The sequence below is a fragment of the Sminthopsis crassicaudata genome, chromosome 1 (genome assembly GCF_048593235.1).
Source record: "Sminthopsis crassicaudata isolate SCR6 chromosome 1, ASM4859323v1, whole genome shotgun sequence".
Lineage (NCBI taxonomy): Eukaryota > Metazoa > Chordata > Mammalia > Dasyuromorphia > Dasyuridae > Sminthopsis > Sminthopsis crassicaudata.
The window spans coordinates 193,675,197-193,689,766 of record NC_133617.1 but is presented as its reverse complement, the minus strand read 5'-3'; positions in this window follow the sequence as shown (position 1 = coordinate 193,689,766).

Sequence of the window (14,570 nt, the reverse complement as noted above, 5' to 3'; positions counted from 1 at the left end):
AAAGGGAGAGCTGCCTGAAAAAGCAAACTATATGCCTTAGAAATTTTTTAAAATTTATTTTGAGTTGTTATTAGGAAACCTAAACTTATCAAAATTATTACTGATTAGAAATCTGACAATGTATTTCTGAATTTCAATCTTTTTAATTTTTTAAAAAATATTTTATTTACTTTTAACACAGCTTTGAATCATGGTGGACAAGAAAAATTATGGGAGAGATGACTTCTGACCAATATGGTGGAGAGGACACACACATCTACTGAATCTCCAGCTTTGTTCTCAGAATTTATCTCATGACAAGGCCACAGAATTAGTGCTTGATTGCAGAAAAAAAAAAAAATCACAGATAATTACCAACAGAAGACATCCTTAAAATTCCAGAAAAGATCTGATTTTGCTAATGGGTGGGGACGGTTAGATCCAGTGCATACTGAAGGCAGGCAGACAGCCAGAACACAACATTACAGTGAGGGTATGGAGCTGACTGATCTCAGCCGTTTCTGCAGAGAGATCTTTTACCATGGAGTGGCCAATTTGCCTTGGCAGCAAGCCAGTAAATTACCAGAGGAGCTATAAACACAGGGGGTAAAGACTATAACCCCGAAAAGCTAGGGTCTGTTGGGACTTGGCCACATCCACCCAGAGTGTCTCAGCATGCTCTCAGAGTCTCAGAGTGCAGATGCAGTGCAGCCATCTCTGTCCTGCTAATGCCTCATTTCTTTGCCCCCACCAGAGTCTGTAGAGGAAGCTCTGTAATATCATCCAGCCACCCACCCCCCAAAAAAGGAGACAGCATTTTTTTGCTAGTTTGTTTTCTTTGATTCTTCTCTGACAAAATGAACAAAAAATTAAAACCAATTATAGCTTCTATATGGATAGAGAGCAGACTTTAAACCCTGAGGAAATTAAAAGCAGACTGTCTCCAGAGGAATCCTCTAAGGGGGCTATGATTTGGTCCTCAACACACAAGACTCTCATGGAAGAAATTAAAAACACTCTTACAAGAGAACTAGAAGAAAAATCGAAAAAGGAAAGGGAAGCTTGGGAAGAGAGTCTGGGTAAGTCATCCAACTCATTTAAACATAGAGGAGATAAAGAAATAAAGTCCTTGAAAAACAGAATTAGTGAATTGGAATTCACTAATTGGAAAAAGAAAATAGCTCTCTAAAAAATAAAATTGGCAAAATGGAAAAAAATTCCATAGAACAAAACAACTCACTTAAAAACTCAATTGGACAAATAGAAAAAGATATTTAAAAAGTGAGTGAAGGAAATAATTCATTGAAAATCAGAATTGAACAAATGGAATTTTATGACTCAAGGAGACACCAAGAATCAATCAAAAGCAAAAAAAAAAAAAAAAAAAAAAAGAAACAATGGAAAAAAAATGTCAAATACCTTCTTGGGAAAATAACAGACCTGGTAAATAGGTCTAGGAGAGACAATCTGAGAATTATTGGATTCCCTGAAAAATATGATGAAAAAAAGAGCCTGGACACTATTGTCCAGGAAATTGGCAAAGAGAACTGCCTAGATGTTATAGAAACAGAAGGTAAAATAGACATTGAAAGAATTCATCAAACACATCCTGAAAGGGAGTCTAAAATCAAAACTCCAAGAAATATAGTGGCTAAATTTCAGAGCTATCTGACCAAGGGAAAAATATTACAAGGTGCTAGAAAAAAATCAATTCAAATATAGAAGAGACACAATAAGGATTAGTCTAGATCTGGCAGCATCTACATTAAAGGATCCCAGGGCATTGAATCTGATATTCTGAAAGGCTAAAGAAAAACCTGGTAAGCAGCCAAAATGAGCATTTTTTTCCCCAGGGAAGAAGATGGACATTCAACAAAATAAGTGAATTTCATCTATTTCTGAAGAAAAAAACAGAAGTAAACAAAAAGTTTGATCTCCAAATATAGAACTCAAGAAGAAACTAAAAAGGTAAAAAAAAAAAAAAATCTTGGGAACAATATTTCTGCTATAATGATATATAAGGAACACATGTTTAATTTGGTCTAGAAACCAGAGGTGAAAAGGAAATTGTACCAGAAAAAGAGTAAAGTGGGGGTACTACATCTCATGAAGAGGCAAAGGAAAACTATTATATCTGAAAGAAAGGAGGGGGATGAACATAGTATGTAACTTACTCTCATCAGAATTGGCTTAAAGAGAAAAATATTAGACATATTCAATTTAAGATGAAACTTCTTCCATCTCATTGAAAAGTGGGAGGGGAAAAGTTAAAAAGGAAGGAGTAAGCTAAGTGGAAGCTAAGTGGAATACAGAAATTGTGAGGAAAAAGGGTAATATAGGGGGAGGAACTCTAAGATGGGGGAGAGATACTAAAAAGGGAGGGCTGTAAGAAGCAAGTGTTGCTCTTAACTTTAATACTGAGGAGGGGGGTAAGGAGGAAGGCAAGGAGAAATGCATAAGCAGGGGGTTGCAAGATGACAAGTAATACAGAATTGGTCATTTTAACCATAAAGGTGATTGGGGTAAAATCCTCCATAAAAAAGAAGCGGTTAGCAGACTGGATTAAAAGCCAGAATCCTACCATATCTTGTTTACAGGAAACACACTTGAAGCAGGGGGATACATACAGAGTAAAGGTAAAAGGTTGGAGCAGAATCAACTATGCTTCAAGTGAAGTCAAAAAAGGAGGGTAGCCATCCTGATCTCAGATCAAAAAAGATAAGGAAGGAAACTATATCTTGCTAAAGGGTAGCATAGATAATGAAGCAATATTAATAGTAAACTTATATGCACCAAATGGTGTAGCATCTAAATTCTTAAAAGAGAAATTAAGGGAGCTGCAAGAAGAAACAGACAGCAAAACTATAATAGTGGGAGATCTCAACCTTGCACTCTCAGAATTAGATAAACCAAGCCACAAAATAAATAAGAAAGAAATCAAACAGGTAAATAGAATACTAGAAAAGTTAAATATTATAGATCTTTGGAGAAAACTAAATGGAGACAGAAAGGAGTATACTTTCTCAGCTGTTCATGGAACCTATTCAAAAACTAACCATATATTAGGACATAGAAACCTCAAATTCAAATGCAGTAAGACAGAAATAGTAAATGCATCCTTTTCAGACCACAATGCAAGGAAAATTACATTCAGTAAAAAGCCAAGGGAAAATAGATCAAAAAATAATTGGAAACTAAATAATCTCATACTAAAAAATGATTGGGTGATCATAGACATAATTACTTCACCCAAGAGAATGGCAATAATGAGATGTCATACCAAAATGTGTGGGATGCAGCCAAAGTGGTAATAAGGGGAAATTTTATATCTTTAGAGGCCTACTTGCATAAAATAGAGAAAGAGAAGGTCAATGGATTGGGCTTGCAACTAAAAATACTAGAAAAGGAACTAATTAAACCCTCCCATCAAACATTAAATTTGAAATTCTAAAAATAAAGGGAGAGATTAATAAAATTGAAAGTAAAAAAAAAAACTATTGAATTAATTAATAAATAAAACTAAGAGTTGATTCTATTAAAAAAAAACAACAAAATAGAAAAACCCTTAATAAATCTGATTTTAAAAAGGAAAGAGGAAAATCAAATTGTTAGTCTTAAAAATGAAAAGGTAGAACTAACCACTAATTAAGAGGAAATTTGAGCAATAATTAGGAGTTACTTTGCCCAATTTTATGCCAATAAATTTGATAACTTAAATGAAATGGAAGAATACCTTCAAATATGTACTTTGCCCAGATTAACAGAAGGAAAAAGTAAATTGGTTAAATTGTCCCATCTTAGAAAAAGAAATTGAACAAGCAATTAATCAACTACTTAAGAAGAAATCCTCAGGACAAGATGGATTTACATGTGAATTCTACCAAACATTTAAAGACCAATTATCTCCAATGCTATATAAACTATTTGAAAAAGTAGGGATTGATGGAGTTCTACCAAATTCTTTTTATGACACAGACATGGTACTGATACCTAAACCAGATAGGTTGAAAACAGAGAAAGAAAATTATAGACCAATCTCCCTAATGAATATTGATGCTAAGATCTTAGATAAAATATTAGCAAAAAGATTACAGAATATCATCCCCAGGATAATACACTATGACCAAGTGGATTTATACCAGGAAGGCAGGGCTGGTTCAATATTAGGAAAACTATTAGTATAATAGACCATACCAATAACCAAATTAACAAAAATCATATTGAGATGATTATCTCAATAAATGCAGAAAAAACATTTGATAAAATCCAATATCCATTCCTATTAAAAACACTTAAAAGTATAGGAATAAATGGAGTTTTCCTAAAAATAATCAGTAACATCTATTTAAAATCATCAGTAAGCATCACATGTAATGGGGATAAAGTGGAACTATTCCCAAAAAGATCAGGAGTGAAACAAGATTGTCCATTAATGCCATTTCTATTCACTTTTGTATTAGAAATGCTAGCTTTGACAATAAGAGTTGAGAAAGAGATTAAAGGAATTAGAGTAGGTAATGAGGAAACCAAATTATCACTCTTTGCTGATGATATGATGGTATATTTAGAGAAGCCCAAAGATTCTACTAAAAAGCTATTAGAAATAATCCACATCTTTAGCAAAACTGCAGGATACAAAATAAACCCACATAAATCATCAGCATTCTTATATGTCACTAACAAAATCCAACAGTTAGAGTTACAAAGAGAAATTTCAATTGAAGTAACTACCGATAGTATAAAATATTTAGGAATCTATCTGCCAAGGGAAAATCAGAAACTATATGAACAAAATTGCAAAACACTTTCCACACAAATTAAATCTGATCTAACCAATTGTAAAAATATTAAATGCTCTTGGATAGAGCAAGCAAATATAATAAAGATGACAATACTACCTAAACTAATCTATTTATTTAGTGCTATACCAATCAGACTTCCAATAAACTATTTTAATGACCTAGAAAAAAAAAAGTTCATATGGAAAGACAAAAAATCAAGAATCTCAAGGGAACTAATGAAAAAAAAAAAAAAATCAAATGAAGGTGGCCTAGCTGTACGAGATCTAAAATTATATTATACAGCAGTGGTTGCCAAAATTATTTGGTATTGGCTAAGAAATAAACTAGTTGATTAGTGGAATAGGTTAGGTTCAAAGGACAAAGTAGTCAATAACTTTAATAATATAGTGTTTGAAAAACCCAAAGACCCCAGCTTTTGGGATAAGAAGTCACTGTTTGACAAAAACTGTTGGGAAAATTGGAAATTATTATGGAAGAAACTAGGCATTGACCCGCACTTAACATCATATACCAAGATAAGGTCAAAATGGGTTCATGACCTAGGCATAAAGAATGAGATTATAAAAAAATTATAAGACCATAGGCTAGTTTACCTCTCATACCTGTGGAGGAGGAAGGGAATTTATGTTCAAAGAAGAACTAGAGATCATTATTGATCACAAAATGGAAAATTTTGATTATATCAAATTGAAAAGTCTTTGTACAAAAAAAACGAATGCAGACAAGATTAGAAGGGAAGCAATATACTGGGAAAACATTTTTACAGTGAAAGGTTCTGATAAAGGCCTCATTTCCAAAATATATAGAGAATTGACTCTAATTTATCAGAAATCAAGCCATTCTCCAGTTGATAAATGGTGAAAGGATATGAACAGACAATTCTCAGATGAAGAAATTGAAGCTATTTCTAGCCATATGGAAACATGCTCCAACTTATTATTGTTCAGAGAAATGTAAATTAAGACAACTCTGAGATACCACTACACACCTGTCAGATTGGCTAGAATGACAGGGAAGATAATGCAGAATGTTGGAGGAGATGTGGGAAAACTGGGACACTGATACATTGTTGGTGGAATTGTGAATACATCCAGCCATTTTGGAGAGCGATTTGGAACTATGCTCAAAAAGTTATCAGACTGTGCATACACTTTGATCCAGCAGTGTGACTACTGGACTTATATCCCAAATAGATCTTAAAGAAGGGAAAGGGACATGTATGTGCAAGAATATTTTTGGTAGCCCTCTTTGTAGTGGCCAGAAACTGGAAACTGAGTGGATGCCCATCAGTTGGAGAATGGCTGAATAATATGGCATATGAATGTTATGGAATATTATTGTTCTATAAGAAATGATCAGCAGGATGATTTTAGAGAGGCCTAGGGTGATTTATATGAACTGATGCTAAGTAAAATAAGCAAAATCAGGAGATCATTGTACATAGCAACAACAAAATTATACAATTATCATTTCTGATTGATATGGGACTTTCCAATAATGAGATGATCCAAATCATTTCTAATAATTTTGTGATGAAAAGAGCCATCTACATCTAGAGAGATGACTGTGGAAATTGTGTGGATCACAATATAGCATTTTTACTCTTTCTGTTGTTTGCTTGCATTTAGTTTTCTTTCTCATTTTTTTTTTTGCTTTTCGTTCCAATTTTTCTTGTATAGGAAAGGAATTGTATACATATATTGGATTTAACATGTGTTTTACCAAAAAAAAAAAAAAAAAAAAAAAAAAAAAGATAGACCTTTATTAGAAACATTGGTTACAAAGATCTTTCCCACCATTTTACTTTCCTTTTCATCTTGTTTCTGTTGCTTTTGATTGTGCAAAAACTTGTTTTATTTTAATGTAATTAAAGTTGCCCCTTGTACCTTTCATAATGTTCTCTAATTCTCCTTTGGTCATAAATTCTCCTTCTCCAAAGATCTGATAGGTAAATTATTCCTTTCTTTACTAATTTGTTTGATTTTTTCAATTGATTAGATCTGACTTTATTTCTGTGAAAAGTGTTCTTAGGTTTGCCTTGTCAGTTAGACCCCCAACTATTTATGTTATCTACAGTAATTTTAAAGGGAATTTCTCTATCTCTTGACTATGGGTTTTGTAAGTAATATATAGAAATGTTGATGATTTCTGTGCATTTAATTTTACATTCTGCAAAGTTGCTAAAGGTATGAGTTGTTTTGAGTATTTTTTTTTTTATGATTTTCTAGGATTCTTTAAATGCATCATCATACCATCTGCACAAGGTGATAGTTTTATTCCTTCATTGTCTGTTCTAATTCTCTTAATTTCTTTTTCATTTCTCATTGCTGAAGCCAACATTTCAAGTACAATATTGACTAATAGTGGTGATAATGGGCATTCTTATTTCATGCTGCATCTTATTGGGAATGTTTCCAACTTCTCACCATTACAAATAATGCTTACTATAGGTTTTAGAGAGATACTGCTTATTGTTTCAAAGAAAACTCTTTTTATCCCTATGCTCTCTAGTATTTTAATAGGAATGGGTGTTATGTTTTGTCAAAAGCTTTTTCTGCATCTATTGAGATTATCATATTATTTCTATTGGATTTGTTAATGATGTAATAATATAATGATAATAAAACAATTATAGTAATAGTTTTCCTTATATTGAACCAGCCTTGCAATGTTGACATACATCCCACTTGTTCATAGTGTATTATCCTACTGATAAGTTGCTGCAATTTCTTTGCTAATAATTAGGTATAAAAATTTTTCCTAAGAATGCTTTGGTTGTATCCCATAGGTTTCAATATGTTCTCTCCTTATTGTCATTCTTTTCTATGAAATTATAGATTGTTTCTGTGATTTTTTTGTTTGACTCACTCATGCTTTAGACTTAGATTACTTAATTTTCAATTGGTTTTTAGTCTATCTTTTCCTGCCCCTTTGTTGAATATATTTTATTTCATTGTGGTCTGAAAAGAAAACATTTACAATTTCTGGCTTTCTGCATTTAATTGTGAGGTTTTTATGCCTTAATATGTGGTTAATTTTTGTGAAGGTGCCATATACTGCTGAGAAAAAGATGTATTCCCTTCTGCCCCTATTCAATTTTATCCAGAGGTCTATCATATGTAGGTCTTTTAGAATCTTATTAATCTCCTTAGTATTTTTCATGTTTATTTGGTGGTTAAATTTGTCTGATTCTGAGAGGGGAAAATTGAGGTCCCCACTAGAATAGTTTTGATGTGTATTTCTTCCTGGAACTGGATTAAAATCTTCTCTAGGGAAATTGCATGCTCTATCACTTGATCGATACAAATTTTGTATCCATTCTTTACTCTATTCTTTATCAAGATGTACGTTCCTTCCTTATCTCTTTTAATAAGATCTATTTTTTTTTTACTTTTATTTTATCTGAGACCAGAATTGATACCCCTGCTTTTTTTTTTTTTTTTACTTCAGCTGAAACATAATAAATTCTGTCCCACCCTTTTACCTTTGCTCTGTATGTGTCTTTCTGTGCCAAATGCATTTCTTGTAAACAACAACATATTGTAGGATTCTGTTTTTTTTTTTTAATTTACTCTGCTATTCCATTCTATTTTATGGGAGAGTTCATCCTATTCACATTCGAGGTTATGATTACCAGCACTTAATTCCCCTCCATCCTAAAGTCCTTAGTTCTTTGTTTTCTTTTTACCTACCCCACCCACTACTTTATCTCCTATGACCCCTTCCTTTTCTCTTACTAGTGTTTTTTTTTATTCCATTCCAGCCACTACCTAATCTTCTTTCACCTCTTCCTCCCTTCTCTTACCTTTTTCTCTAGTGTTTCTGTCCCTTTTTCCATCTTGTTCCTCTTTTTTCTTTCCTCTTTCCCCTACTACTTCTTTAAAGGGTTAGATAAATTTATACAACTCATTGAAAGATTAAGTTATTCCCTCTTAAAGCCAAAACTGATGAGATCAAGCTTCAGGCAATGCTTATTCCCCTGCCTTCTTTCCCTGGCTTGTAATAAATAGGTTTTTGCACCTCTTTATGTAAACTAATTGTCCCATTATACTTCCCCTTTTCTCTTTTTTTCTATACAGACCAGTTTCTCACCCCTTAATGTCTTTTTCTTTGATGGTATCACATCAGAGTTTATTCACAACCACACCCTCAATCCATGTGATATCCCCCCTCTATCTGCCCAATGACAAATACTTTTCCTGAGTAACTGATATAATTTTCCCATCTAGGGATGTGAACAATTTAATCTTTAAATAATATATATTTTGCTCCTGTTTACTTTTCTCTGCTTCTCTTGAGTCCTGTGTTTGTAGATTAAATTTTCTATTTTGTTCTGGGTTTTTTCTTACTTCATTGAAGCTCCATCCAACCCTTTATTGTAGAAGCTGCCAGACCCTGGGTAATCCTGCATGTTGCTCCTTAATATTGTTTGTTTGTTTGTTTGTTTTTTGTTTTATTTTGTTTTGTTTTGTTTTGTTTTTGTCTGGCAGCATGCAGTATTTTTTCCTTGAGAATATAGTTTTGGAGTTTTGCAACAATGTCCCTTTGGGTTTTCCTTTTGGGATTTCTTTCTGAAAGTGATGATTGGATTCTTCCAATTAGTATTTCTCCCTCTGTTTCTAGAATATTGGGACAATTTTCCTTGAAGATTTCTTGTAGAATTCTATCCAGACTATTTGTTTGGTCATGACATTCAGGTAGGGCAATAATTTTTAAATTGTCTCTTTTGGATTTATTATCTAGACCAGCTGTTTTGCCAATGTATTTCACATTTTGTTCCATTTTTTTTCATTCTTTAATTTAGTTTAGTTTTTTTTTTTAATTGATTCCTGCTGAATCACGAAGTCATTAACTTCCATTTTTCCTGATGTAATTTCTAATGTGTAATTTTCTTCATCTTTTGTATTTTTTTTTCCATTTGATTAATTTTACAGTTTAAGGAGTTATTTTCTTCAGGCAATTCTTTTTCTTTCCTTTTTCAAGCTGTTGACTCTCTTATGTATACATCTCATTTCCTTTCTCATTTTTTTTTCTACCTCTTTTATTTGCCTTTTAAGTCTTTTATGAGCACTTCCAAGAAGCCTCTTTGTGTTTGAGACCAATTCATATAACTTTTTGAGATTTCTTCTGTGGACATTCTAATCTCATTTGAGTTTCTGTTTTTGTCTGCCCTGTCACCATACTAGTTTTCTATGGTCAAGATTCTTTTTTGTTTCTTGCTCATTTTCTTTCCTTTTTTTTTCCCTTTTCATTTGATATTTTTTTTTTTTTTTTTTTTTTTTTTACTTTTATGGCTGAGCTCTGCTCATGGAATAAAGGAGCCACTGTCCCAAGTTTCCTTTATCTCTGAGCCTTGACTTTGAGCCCAGGGGCCACTTGTGTTTGCAATGAGTAGCTTGGCCTGCTCTTTTCAGGAAACAGGAAACTTTCAGGTTTCCCAGAGTTTGCCTTCTGAACTAGGAGTAGAAGCTGCCTAACTGATCTTCTCCTTAATTTAGCCAGAACTGAGGAGTTTAGTTGCTAATTTTCTGTGATTAAGATCCTCTCACCTGCTGTCCTAGAGTCTCTCTGAGCTAGGCTAAATACCCTTTTTACCATAGTGAGATTAACCTTTCTTGATGTTTTTTGCAATCTATCTTGAGCTAGAGAATGGTTTCATTCTTTTAGACTTTTGTTCAGAGTCTTGGTTTCATGTGGTTTTCTAAGAAACTATGAGAACTCAAGCAGCTTCTTGATTTTACTGTGTCATCGTGGTTCCATCCCTTTTCTAAATTTCAATCTTTGATCTTGAACAAGATCAAGTTTAAAATGAAATGCACTGGTAATATCTTAAAAGGATAAACAGAAATGAAGAAAAACATTCTGAGAAATCTTAGACAAATGACATAATGATGATGATGATACTATTATCTGAAAATGTATTAATTGTATACTTTTTTATGTGTCACATTACTCACCGAAACATAACAGTTATATGCAGGCACTTCAAATAGCACTGATGTGAATACGTATTCATGATATAGAAAATTAAATTATTGAATTCATTTTATAGGAAAATCTCTCCATTTTTATGTGTGTGTGTGTGTGTGTATATGTGCATATATATATGTATATATATATACATACATATATATATGCATTTTCTCCCTATATTTCGATTTATGTGTGTGTATATATATATGTGTGTGTGTGTGTGTGTGTGTGTGTGTGTGTGTATGTGTGTGTGTGTGTATTTAGAAAGATGTTAAATCAGAATCAGATTCCTTTTAAAAAAAAAAAAAAGAAAGTTATCATCTGACTGTAAAGAATAACAATAAAGTAATGACTAGGAAAATTTGGGACATTGTCATTTAGTACCTCTTTTTGAAAAGGACAATAATAATCATAGTTATCATTCATACAGCTCTTATATGTACCAAGCACTGTGTTAAGTGCTTTATTGTATCATTTGATCCTCATAAAACCCTAGATTGTTCTAATTTTAGAGATGAGTAAGTTGAAGAAAGCTAAGGTTAGGTGACTTGCTGAGGGTCATAGAGCTAGTAAGTGACAGAGCCATAAGTGGAAGCCATTGGTTGAGTGAATTAACCTAGATAGACCACCTAGATAGAAAAAAAACATCTTATGAATAAAACTGAGATATGGATTAGTGATGATATATTCAGAACCTGCACTGTAGAGAATCGAATTTGAAATATAAGAGTCCTGAGAAAAAAATCAAAACAAAAATAGTCTGAAGTTTGGGAAAAGAAAGTTAGAGAATTCTTTTTTAAGTTTATTTCTCCACAATTAAATTAATTATAGTTTCTCAGTATGTACTGCTTTGATAAAATATTCATTCATTTATTCATTGAACAGACATTTATAAAGTGCTTACTTCTGGCCAGGTACTGTACTACATGCTGAATACTTAAGGACAAAAGACAAATAATGCTCTCTGAAGGAATTTACATTCTTAAGGAGTCTTGAAGGGAAGTTAAGTTGGGAGAAGTATAAGTAAAATATACACAAAGTAATTTCTAAACAGTTAAGAAGATGATAATAGGACTTATATAAATGAACTTGAGCTAAGCTGAGAAGAAAATTAAGAATTGCATAAGGCAGGGAGAAGGAAAGTATTTTTCAGACACAGAGAACAATCAAGACAAAGACATGGAGACAGGAAATATGCTGCTGTATACATGAAACAGCAAATATGTCAGTCTGACTGCAACACAAAGTAAATCAAAGAGAAATGTTCAATAGGCTAGGAAAGGTAGATTGGAACCTGTGCTATGTGAATTCTATGAATGCCAAAGACAAGATTTTGTTTGTTTGTTTGTTTTTAATTCTAGAAACAAATGAGAGACACTGAAGCTTCTTTGGGGGGAAATGAGGGAGGATGGTAAGACCTATACTTTATGAACTTTAGATTGGGAGTCATGTAGAGAATGGGTTTAAGAGGAGAGGCACCAAAGATGGTGAGACCATTACAAGTCTATTGCAGTTACTAGATCCTAAAGTAGAGCAATAAGTAGGTGAGTGGAAAGAAGAGGAGCATTGTAAAAAATGAAAGTAGGTAGAATAGACAAAAATTTGCAACTGATTGCAAAATGGTAGAGGTGGCCAAGGTAGGGACAAAGGGAAAAGAAATAGTTGATCAGTCAATTAAGAAGCATTGCTTACTCTGTGACAGACATTGAGTTAGGTTATGGAGAAACAAAATAAAAAATGAAATCATTACTGTGTTCAAGAAGCTTATATACCATAGAGACAAATGCTTGTGTGTGTGTGTGTGTGTGTGTGTGTGTGTGTGTGTGTGTGTGTGTGTGTGTGTGTGTGTTTGTATTTGCGGGCAGTTAGGTGAATGAGTAGATAAACTACTATATCTCAAATCTGGAAGACTTATTTTCCTATGTTCAGATCTGGCCTTAGATCCTGTCTAACGGTCCAGCTCTAAGTGAGTCACTTAACACTGTTTCCCTCAGTTTCTTCATCTGTAAAATGAGCTAAAGAAGGAAAAAGAAAATCACTTTCATTCTCTCTCCCAAAAAAAAAAAAAAAAGAAAAACAAAAAAACTCAAATGGGGTCATAGTCATTCACTACAGAAAAATAAACAACTGATCTAGATAGATATATATGTGCATGTATATATATATGTATGTGTATGTAGAATATATATATATGTATATATATGTATATATATACATATATATATATATATATATATATACACATATGAAATATAGTGATAAAGATTGGAGTCTCTCTATCTGCAATCTGTGAATGTTTTGGATTCAAGTTCTTCTTTGCACACATAGTGGCTTTATGACTGACCTTCAATAATTTATTTAGCCTTTCACTGTTCTAAGACTCCATTCTAAGACCCTAAGTTATTCAGGTACTGGTTTACATATTTAGAGAGAATTTCCTCAAACCAATGACATCATAGTTCAATTCCTCATTCTACATAAAATGTACATGAATTAAATACAAGGAAGTTTTAGAGGGAAGATTTAGAGGTGTTAGAAGGTGGTGCTTCAATTTAGCTTTGGGGGGAAATAGGGATTCTGAGCCAGAGGTAAGGAGAAAGAGTTTTCTGAGTAGTAAACAATTTATGTAGGGACATGGAAGCAGAATGTGGGATCTTATGTGTAAAGAAAGCAAAAATGACAGTTTTCCTGAACTTTAGCATGTATAAAGGAGAATAATTGTCTGTTGTATGAAAAAATAGATTGAAGTCAGCTTTGAAAAACTGATCCAAAAGAAATAGGGATATACTTGAGTCTATTGAGTATGAGAAAATCATGGAAAAACTTGTGTTTTTTTTGGAAAATCACTTTGGAGCCTACTAGCTTGTTATTGCTATAATTGAGTTGAATGGTGAGGTAGAATGAGACATCACAGGTATTACCAAACTTGTAAATCTGAGTGATTGGAAATATGGTAGAGTCCTATCTGACTCTCTGTGAATTCATTTTTGGGTTTTTTTGGGGAAAGAAACTGGAGTGAATTGAAATTTCCTTCTCCAAATCATTTTACAAGTGAGGAAACTGAGGTAAACAGGGTTAAATGACTTTCCCATGGTAATACTACTGTGTGAGTACCTAACACCACATTTGAATTTAGGTTCTCCTGACTCAGGGCTAGTGCCTTCTCCACTGTGACAGTTAAAATTTATATAATAAGTCATATATTCCAGGTACTATATTTAGTGCTTATTCTTATTTGATCCTCCCAACAATCTTGGAAGCTAGGGTTATTATTATTCCCATTTTACAAATAAAAAAAACTATAACAAAGAGAGTCCAAGTTTCTTGTTTAGGGTCACAATGCTAGGAAGTGAAGTCTGGATTTGAATTTAGGGTCTTTCTGACTCCAGTTCCCATGTCACCAAACTGCCTTCATGCACAATGGGTTATATAGAAGTTTGACTTGTGCAATATGGAGTCTAATGCTGTAGTGCAGGTGATAGATCATGAAAGCCTGAGTTTATAGGCTGGTAGCCTAAAAATAGAGAGAGAATAGGTATTAGAGATGTTTTGCAGGTAGAATTCATAAGTAGAAACTGATTGGATATGAAGGGTGAGAGAGAATGGGACATCACAGACATTACCAAATTTGTAAACCTGGATGACTGAGAATATGATAGTGTCCTCCACAGAATTCTAGAAGTTCAGGATATTTTATTTTGTATAGATGGATATTAGCATGCCTATAGTATTTATTACTAGAAATATCTACTTGGTAGGGTTTAAGAGAGATTGGGGCTGAGTTTATAGATTGGTACTTCTCAAAACAGATGATTT